Below are 11,048 nucleotides of genomic sequence, written 5' to 3'. Positions count from 1 at the left end.
CTGTTTTTAATGATGAGGTCTGTGATAGCTTCCATGACAAACTGAAGTTTGCTGAAAGTTTGGATCACATGAGCCTGATAGCCAGGAAACACAGCGGAAACCCATTAAACAAGTTGATTTCCTGAAGGAAAACAGGTAATATGTTCCAGATCCCTGGCAATAGATGTCATTTCAATGGTTTCAACAAAGATATGACCTCCAAATCGGACTTGACCGACAGGGGTTGCATTCCCGATTTTGGCTTCGAAACACACATCACTGATTGATCTCCTTGGCTCCGCTCTGCCACGTTTGTTGCCAGTTGGTATCGCCCATCCAAAATTTAGATTTGGGCAACAGAGCAGAGGCTGGGTTGAGCTGAGGAGAGATGAAATACAAGAGGCAGCAACCACCACAGTAGAGATGCATGTCAATAGAAGCAAACACTGCCCAAAGCATTGTAATCCCTATTGTAATTACAATGGTTCAAATGAGTGTGTAATGAGAAAGTGGTTGTGTGTTGTGACGAACCCACAGATAATCATCACTCCACTTTGCTGTTACTCTCTAGACGTTTTAACCTCTTTCAGCTCCTTGTTTTGGTTTTATGGCCTGTAACTTGTTTCGGTTCACTCCCACCGCTCTCATTAAACCACTTTCTATCAGCAGATGTTTTCACCTGTTCAGCACCAAACAGCAGAAAGACAGAGCTAGTGACAAGCTGGTGAACAGAGTGGAGCATTTAGCAGCTAAAGACACAAATATTTCCCGAAGAATTCGTCCAAACCAAAACAGAGCTAAAGGAAAGTGAATACTGGACTTACTTCCAGTTCCAAATGCTAATGTTTGTCTGTGTCTGGTGGCGGTGTAAATAGGGAGTTGTTTGCTTACATGCTAGCCATAGCATAGCATTGCATGGCAAAGGAGTAGTGTTTCAGATTTAGTGGCCTCTAGCAGTGGTTTTGCAGATTGCAACCAACCTTATTGGGCTACTGAAGAAACATGGCGGCGCATTTCCATGAAAAGGACCTGCTCCCCACAACCACTTTCTCATTACACACTCATTTGAACCATTGTAATTACAATAGGGATTACAATGCTTTGCAAGGGTTAATTCTAAGCTAACCAAAACACGAGCCCAGTCTCTTCAACAGTTGCCAATTGCATATTTACATCCAAGAGACATGAAGCAACATTTTGAGTTGTGTTTCTGGCTACCCAAGAGATGCTACTATATGTTCACTCTTCTTCTAGCTTTGTTTTGGTCTCCACCAACTACTCCGGGGAATATCTATCACTTTAGCTGCTAAATGCTTTCCTATGTCAGATAGTTGCTGACTTCTAATGGCTTTGCTTGCTACTGGGCAGGTAATGCTCAGTGAGCTTATCAGACTTTTTTATTTGCTAATATCATCAGAGTTGGGTAATATTTCTTTGTAGACCGTGTCTCAATAAGTGTTAGAAAAATTCACCCGAGACTGGTGTAAAAATCATGAATCAATGTCCATTTATTCTTTGCAAAGAAGGAGACAGGGTTGATTCACATACAGAATGTACATTAAGACCGCTCCAAGATCTGTCTCCGAGTCTCTGATATTTATACTAAGTAAACAACATGCAGTGGGCTGCACAGGGCAACACACACATATTTCACGTTTCACACAGGCGTCTACGTATCTGGACACTTTAACTATTCGTTCTAGTACAAAGGTCACTTTCTATCGCAAATGAGCCCTGCGTAAGTATTGACGCTTTCTACACGTTTGTTGTCATTCTTATTCAGGACAAACAGCTGAAGTGTTCTTTCGGCAATCAACTGCTTCTTAATAGACTAAACATTTGCTGAAGACCTAGTGTCAGTGAAAGTTCGCACACGGACACAGGCCTTAAACACTACAGAGGAGATGAGCTTCTGTTAAATGTATAACATTCTTCATTTAAACGCATACTAATTAGTCATTTAGATCTTTCCCAACAATAAGCTTCATTCATCGTGAGAGGATCCATTGTAAATTATCGATCAGTCAGGGCTCAACATTAACGATTGCCCGCTTGTTGTAAACTCTGTGTTCAGACAAATGGAATACCTCATGCAGCTGTCTGATCCGATCTTCGCTATCGAGTGATATTCAGCAAAAACTTGCAATCGGGAGATGGGCATGAATGATCGCCGATAATGCTACATTGAGGACAACACATCTGCGTTGAAATCGGCAGGAGGAGAGCTAGTTAACGTTGGCTGTTAGCAGCCGGTGGGGGCAGCACAGCCCTGGCTGGCTGGACATTGATGGAGGTTGCATTGAGTTACATTATGTAATCTTTAAAAAAATATTTTTGGGCGATAAACTTGAATGAATACAGTTGTTTAAAGGAGATGTTTTCACAGCAATATTTAATAAATATCAGAGAGGGACTTATGACCTGTTTATCTTCCTCAAAGTAGCACTAGGCAGCTTATAATACACCATTAAAATACTGATTCCAAGCTTCTGTGGAAAGCAACCTGAGCTGGTTATTGTTGGAACATTGCAAAAACAAACCAAGACAGTTTTGATGAGTTTTAGTTTGTTTCTATCGCGTTTGAATGAAGTGTGGTTAACCATGATCAAGTAAAATGACTGTTTCTGTCAATGGATGTTTTGTATGTTAAGAAACTATAACTGTCACCTGAAGAATATATCAAGGATTAGAGGATTTATGTCTCAACAGGATTTGGAAAAACTTGTCCATGCATTTATCTTCAGCAGACTGGACTACTGTAACGTTGTGTTTACAGGTCTCTGTAAAAAGTCCGTCAGAAAGCTGCAGCTGATTCAGAACGCTGCAGCTCGAGTCCTCACTAAGACCAGGAGGGTGGATCACATCACCCCAGTTCTGAGGTCTTTGCACTGGCTTCCTGTCCAACAAATAATTGACTTTAAAATCCTGCTGTTGGTTTACAAAGCACTGAATGGTTTAGGGCCAAACTACATCTCTGATCTGCTGCTACCTTATGAACCATCCCGACCCCTCAGGTCGTCTGGGACCGGTCTACTTTCTGTTCCCAGAGTCAGAACTAAACATGGAGAAGCAGCGTTCAGTTTTTCTGCTCCACATATCTGGAACAAAGTCCCAGAAAGCTGCAGGTCTGCTGAGACCCTCAGCTCATTTAAATCAAGATTGAAGACTTTCCTGTTTGCTGCTGCCTTTAATTGAACCACATTCAATTCATATATTCATCAATTTCCTGCATTTCTGCATTTTACTGCTGAATTTTATTTCTTACACTGTTTTTAAATCTCCTTTTCTTTTGCCTTGTGTTTTGATGCTTTTAATGGTTTTATGTGAAGCACTTTGAATTACCTTGTTGTTGAAATGTGCTATACAAATAAACTTGCCTTGCCTTGCCTTGCCTTGCATGGTAGGTATGCCACCATCAGTCTATGAATGAGTGTGAATGGGTGAATGATGACATGTAGTGTTAAAGTGCTTTGAGTGGTCAGAAGACTAGAAAAATGCTAAACAAGTACAAGTCCATTTACTTTTGTATTTCTTAATAGGCTTACATGTTCCATTTAAGACAATTAAGTTTGGTTGATGTCAAGCCCTGTCAGAGTAGCTTTAAGTTTCTTTCACATTTGGCTTCAACGCTCAGTCGTGGTGGTTGCCACTTGGATGAACCCTCCCATTCTTTCACTCAAAGTTGTTTTACAGTGATTTTCTCCTCAGTTTGGCATTGAGATCCAAAGATCTCCCACAGTGACTGCATTGCTACATATATATCTATATATATACATATATAGATATATAGATATGCAGATATTGGCTGGAGTCCAGACAGACCTCAGTCAGAGCTGACTGTGTTCAGTACTGAGAGTATGAGACGGCATGTGTGTTTGCTGTTGCTTGTTGAACCTCATCAGTGTGTTTCTGTTTATTCCCGGGACGCAGCGGCCCTGCGTGTTGCTGTTGTTTCGGCCCTACAAGGTGTCTGTGTTGGTGTCTTCGTGTGTTCCAGCGATAAAGCAGCCCTGCCTGGTGGTCCTGTTATGCAGAGCTGGGCAGGCGCCCGAACACCCAGAGGATGAATGGACTGTAAAGTTCTTGTGTCAGCACAGACGACCAACTACAGTCCCCAGAGGGGCTCCTTGCGTGAGTGCCACCGGCGTTATTTTGTTCCCTTTGATGAAAAACCTGCTGCCACCTGAAGGCAGTTTGCAACTTCACTCCCTTTCTTTTCTTTAAGCAATATCTTGATTCAAACAGGGAGGAAGATTTAGTTGGAGCACACATGCATGTATTTTGTAGAACTGGATTATTTTGGAGGAGCTGAATTTTTTTTTTGGTGAAGTGTTAAATCATGAATTAAAGATGAGGCTGGAGTTCTGCTATCGCGGTACGGTGCTGGCATTGAATAACAAAAAGCTGGCTCACTTCACATTTCTACAAATGCCATTCACGTCACATCCCACTGCATTTTACAAAGCACAATGTACCCTGGGCCTGTGTTTAAATTGTTGAGGACCCTTTAGCCAGTGTAAATAGAAGAATGGGACCAATCAATACCATAAAGAGCTAACTTTACATCACTTGCCAGTGTCCCTGTTGTTGTCATGGCAACCGTGACCAGTGGCAGACCAATCTCCTCCGGAAAAGGAGAGGGAAACAGACCATAAACCTAATTAAAGACAAAAACGACGGGCAAGGCGAAAATAAAAAGCCCCCCCCTTACATCCCCAGATGTTAATGTGCAACTGAAAAGCACAACCAGGGAGTAATTCCAAACATAACGCGTCATCAGAGGGCGCGTGTGGGAGAACATTTCATGGATAATTGAGCTGGTGTGATGCCGGGCAGCGTCATCGTCGTCGAGGGGGAGATAGGCGAAGGGCTCCGGAGGACAACAATCAGGGAGGCTTAACAAGCTCTCACTGGCTTCTCACGGCAGTGTGATTAACAAGAGTTGGTGAAAGATGAGCGCAATACATGGAAGCACTTCTCTAAATATCGGGGTATGCTTTCTAAAGCCTTTAATAAGATTAATCAGTGTGGTATTAGGTCTCTCATCCTGTTCTAATTGCAGTTGTCTTGTTTACTGCCACCACCTAAAAATGTTTTTCTTCTGTTACACCTGCTCAAAAATACAAATTAAGCTGTGCACTTCTTCAAATGCACGCCGTAGAGTACGTAGTATCCGGTGTAGTGTCCAGCGTAGTTTTGCGAGCTGCCAGTTTTTAGAATCTGAGTCAAGTGAATAAAAAGTTAGTGTCTCTATGGCTGTCAAAGACAGCAGGTTTCACGCTAATGTTGAGTCTGTCTGACACTCTGCGGTGTTTTAACTTCACCTTCTATCACCTCGGCTCACTTGCAACTTTGACCAAGGGGGTGCCAATAATGGAATAGCATGAAGTTACCACTTTTATGGTTGTAGTCTGAGTTAAGTGACATTATATCCTTATTAAGGAGTGATGACCCCGACCCCTGTGATGTCACAGAGGGCCTACTCAGAGAATACACGGACTTTACCGACCCTCACTCCAAATTAAATAATAATAAAATAACTTGTTTTAAAAATGTAAGCACTATTATTTAACTATGACTAGCTCGAAATCCACAAAACCAGACAGAAAATAAAGAAAATCTGAAACTATTGCATGAAAGTCTATGGAGCAAAGCCAGAAAGTTGTTTCGATTTTCTTTACTTAAGATTTGACGACAGGGACTGTGTCATTGTCATTGTATATTCATCAGATATACATTATCAGCCTACACAAAGTGATGCATGATAAGGTGAACAATTAAAAACAATATACAATAGTTGGCTATATAGATGAGGGACAGATGGTGTATGAAAAAGCACAATGACTGACAGTAAAATATCATTCAAACAAGAAAAAAAACACAACACAGCTGATGAATCAATCTTTGAATACATGACAAGAACAATAATCACAAGGCAGGAATAATGAAGTTCTTCAAAAGTCTTCAAGTTTACTTTATCTACTCTGGGTAAGAAGAGAGTTTATTTTGTGAAAGCAGAACTTTTATTTGCTGCACATCGGCTTTTCTAGAACCAAAACTAGAAGCATTATTGACAATGAATTCGTGTTTGTTCCAGCGCTGATCACCATTGACAGTGACTGATCTTCTGACTGTAGATACACTGATAGGTCTGCAGAAGGAACACATATTTTTCTGTGTCCAGAGGAGAGCAGAGAGGCTGTCGTCAGGAGGTAGGAGTTGAGAAACGCTTACGTTTTTAAGCATGGGTAATATCTCTGAGCTTTGGGAGGGAATCAATGCCAATCCCCCAATTTGCTTACACGGATTTGTTTCCACTGGATGCTTAGTACCCTTAATTAAAGGGGATCCTTGACATTTTGATGAACTTTTTTGTTGGCTAAAGGCTGCACACTTTCTCTACTGTGAGAATGCACGCTTTGACCCTTGAGTTTCTCTGTAATGTCTTTTTGAACCACACTCATTTCCTACAGCCTGAGTGCCCACTGAGAATCGGCTGATATGTGAACCGTCAACACGCTGAGAAAAAGTTGGCCGTTGCTGAAATGTTCATGCTCTTCGTCTGTCAGACAAAGTTTCCCTTGTGATGTGATTTTTATGGACAATAGTTTTGCCTGGCAGGTTGCAAAATAAACGACCGGTTGATTACAGCCATTCAAAGTGTCCCAGTGTTCTGCAACCCTCAATGAAAGAGGCAGAGTTTAACCTCGGCTATGAAAGACATCAGACTGCATTCATCACCGGGGTCAATGGTGAGCTCTGCCGCAAATACCACTTGTCCGTTCATTTTCAGTGAGGTCTGTAATTAATGCTCGCTTAATAACCATGTACAACACTAGCATGTGTTGCATTACGTACCTGTAAAGAGATTAAAGGGTCAGTTCACAAATTACAAACAAACAGTATTTTCTCAGTGGAAATGCTTTTTTACTTTAGATGCTCTGTACACCATAAAGTGACAAAATCACACCACCTGTGTTGGGCTTGATGTCAGAAATCTCACTCAAGGATATCTGAAAATCTGGACATTACAAGTGGTAATTATGGAAATGTGTGGAAAGCAATCCTTTAAAGTTATCGTTTGACATCTTGGGAAATATGCGCATATGCTTTTTTGCCAATAGTTAGCTGAAAAAAACAACACCACTCTCATGTCAAATATGAGACTATTAGCCTAGCTTAGCATAAAGACGGGAAGCTGCGGTAACCATGGTTGGCTCTTTAAAAATGGTTTCTGCACATAGCATTTGCAAAATTGCAATTTTTGGAAATTGAAGAAGAGAGTTTCTGAAGTTATGAATGCAATCAGCAGAAATAGAAAGCAAACTTTAGGCCATAAACAAACTACACCACGTTCGCTGAGACTGTGAAGGCGGACGAGTCGCTGTGATGACGTTTTGTAGTCTCAAAAACAGCAACTGCCTTTTTCAAGACACTTAAAAGCTTCTCAATTAACCAGAGGGGTATTTAGTGTATTTTTGTTTGGTAGAGCTAAACGTTACTCTTCAGCTTGTTGAATGCCACAGATCTGATTTCAGGCATCTAACCACTAACACATTCAAAAAAGCACATTGACTTTGAGACAATGCTGACTCATTTCCAGGTTTTAGGACTCAAACCTGCTCCGCTATAGACTAACATGGTGTCACTTGAACCTAACATAAACCAAGCGGCAGGCTTATATTAGTTTATATTAGCCGAAAGACTGAAAGCAGTGTGTCTCTCCGTCTCTGTCCGACACATTCAGGATGAGTTATAAGGGAAGAAATAGTATTAAATGCTGTTGTCTGAAGCTACATGAGTCTATAGCAACATAAAAAAGGATCCGCACTGCTGGAGATCACCCAGAATTGCTGAGGGAGCCGTCAGTGTGAATGCCGCTGTCTTTTTTGTCACTCGGTTCAGGATAACGCACTGGAAGGACCGGAAAGGGTGACTTTGTCTTCTTCAGGTTTCATAAGGAAAGGTCTTGGATCCTCACTACCTTAGGAGCTCCACTTCAAAGAAACTCAATTTTCACTTAAAAGGCGGACTGAGCTGCCACCATCTCTCATCGCTCTTCCCTCTCCTGCTTCCTCTCCTCTGTTCTCCTCCTGCGTCCACTGAGTTGTTTCCCAAGCCTGGACGAAGGACGATTACACAAATCTGTCACCCAGGAAATCTCCACACTTTATTTCCTCTCAGACAAAGAGCCAGTGATAGGTGATGAGTTTGTAGCTGCTGGGGGATTTGACAGACTCTGGGGGAATAATAAAGCAATTTCAGCCTGCCAGACAAGTCGGAGGACGGAGAAGGAAAAACACACACGAGGAGATATAAATCACTCGTGTGATAGCTACAGTTTTTCAGTGGCGAAATGAGACAGTTAAATTGTACAGAGAGATGAGCTTGACCGGAGTGTAACTGTGGTGTCGAAATTACACAGTGGGCCAAATAAAGATGAATTGTAAAAGGGTCAACACTCTAAAGTAAAGGTTCTATGTGAGGGGGGAGGGCTTTAACAACCTGCACTGGTATTATTTTTATTTCCACATACTAACACACCATAAAGTGACATGAAATTAAAAGAATATAGGAAATTCTAATATATTATATTATTTATATAATGTAGAAAATGGGTTAAATACATTCATTGTGTATTTCATCCTATAAAGTATATACCCTTTATTTTGAATTGTTTAATATAAGTTTAAATGACATAAGCTTCGCAGAGTGCTCAATATATATTTAAGAACAGTAAGTATGTAGAATAAATAATACATTTAAATATGTTGAGAACGTCTTGAAAACAAAAAACATAAAAGTTTCCTCTAAACCAGCGTTCCAGTATTAATTAACCATACTTCCAGCAAAGCATGAGACACAACAATAATAGTTTAACAGTGCTTCACAGTTTGAACACATGACTCCCATGAGGCTAGTTACTGAATACATTTCACTTGCAATGGGAAATGTTCCTCGGTCCATTCCTTTAAGTTCATCTGTGGTCTTTAGTTGTTGTAAGTTGACCTAGTTTGGGCAGAATCAGGTCAGTTTCAGGTCCGAAGTTCCCTTAGGTTTGTCAAATAGTCAAACACAACGATGTTAACTCTACTGGTTCTACCACGCTGCTGTACTGAAGTGAAAAAGGAGTGGGTGTTCTGCTCCTCGGGCCAGTAAGTAATCTTAGGAGGAGGTGATCAGGTTCAAGGTTGGCTCACCATCTCCTTCACAAAGGACTTTACAAAATATGGGCCATTCCAAGGAATCTCCAAACGGCACTGCCAAAGGGATTACCTCCTGATGCACAGGTCCTCCAGTCACCTCTTCCACTTCACATAAGAGTTGTCTGCTTAGCATTCATCAACAAGTTATCGTCTACCAGTGTTCTAGTTGAACTAGTTTTAACTCAATAACACTCTGGTTTGTGTTGTTTCTCTTACTCAGTACTGTCAAACTTCTACCGGGAGGGGGTGGAGCTTCGTTTTCCTCTCAATAATGAAGTGTTGTTTGTCTGACCGAGCCAAAAAGAAACAAGTCTCTGTGACATTACTCTGACAGACACATTGTTTAGCAAACAGAAAATAATATTGGAAAGAAAATGATCTTACAGAGCCAAATTGACTGCGTTACATGTGGGGTTATTAATCATTTAATATGTTTAACTTAAAGAGAAATGATAAAATGACTGTTCTATTGCTTTAAAGGTTCTCTATAAAGAATTAAGTGCATATGTAGTGCCTCCACACGGCTCTCATACTAGAGACGGCAACAGTGCTGACATAATACATATATATATATATATATATATATATATATATATATATATATATACAGTATATTCAGAAGTCAAGGTAAAAACATTGATAGGAAAATATAGCCTATTATTTTAGGCTATTGCCTCTTGGCACATTATATTGACAGTGAAGGCAGCAGACACTGGGCATTGCTTAATGAAATAAAAGAGGTGATTCATTATGTATTTTTGCAGTTGGGACAGTGGAAGCAACCAGCTAATGTAGAATCCTTCTGTCAGACACCAGACAACCTTCCTACTTAATATTGTAAATGCTCACATACAGAGCTTCTAGGAGACGCAGTCTCGCAGCGATATTTCATAATGACAGCAGCAACTACTCTGAACCGCCCCTCAGCTTTTCTTGTCATTTTCCCCCCTGACATCCCATCCATCAATAACTGTCACGTTATGAAGTTCCAGCAGGAGAAAATAGTGTTTTTCTTTCCCACTCATCAATCGGCATTACAGAAATTTCAAGTTCAGCTCAAACCACCCAAGTTACCTGCTGCGTCGTTTGCGGCGCCGTGTGGCGACAGCAGGCTTGCTCCATTACAGAAATTGTTATGCGAATGAATGCTTTCAAAAACTGCAGCTTGTGACTTTTGCTCTCTAAGTGTATTTAATTCTTTGGCGATGCTTCTTTAACCAAAGCAGATTGCATCGTCAACATGCAGTTGATTATGTAATCTGCTTTTAAAACATGAAAATTGCAAACTGGAGTGCCGTGTGTGTCCACTGGGTAAGTGTCAGTTTGGGCCAGCATCGTCTGAGAAATGATCTTCAGCTGCATCCTGGAGGCAGGATGCTTAGAGTGGCTGTCCCTTTGTGGCACTTAGGCTTTATTTGACAGTTCACAGCAGAAAGTGGAGCGAGAATAGAGGGAGTTCAACCTCTTCTCAAAGTGATATAAAGTGATGCAGCGTCATGGATTAAGATCGGCTATGCCCTGATTTCTATGCAATGCAGGTTTGTACTTACAAATTGGAGGACGTAAGGGGATAGAAATGGTTTGATTAAGAGTGGTGCAGTAATGCTCACACACACACACACACACACACACACACACACACACACACACACACACACACACAGTCTCACTCTTCCCGCCTCACCACACAGTGCAGCGCTCTGGTTCAACAACTCCCTCTGTGGGGAGTGAGGGAGGCTGCTTCAGCCCAGCCAACCATTGGAAACTCATTATTACAGTAGTAAGTGATGGATCATTTCCAAATGATCTCCACGTACACCTCAACAATTAAGCCACCAGCAAGGCAATTACATATCAGCAATA

This window comes from Melanostigma gelatinosum, assembly GCF_949748355.1.
Source record: "Melanostigma gelatinosum genome assembly, chromosome: 19".
Taxonomy (NCBI): Eukaryota; Metazoa; Chordata; class Actinopteri; order Perciformes; family Zoarcidae; genus Melanostigma; species Melanostigma gelatinosum.
The sequence above is the reverse complement of the archived record's forward strand: the minus strand, read 5'-3'. Positions refer to the sequence as shown.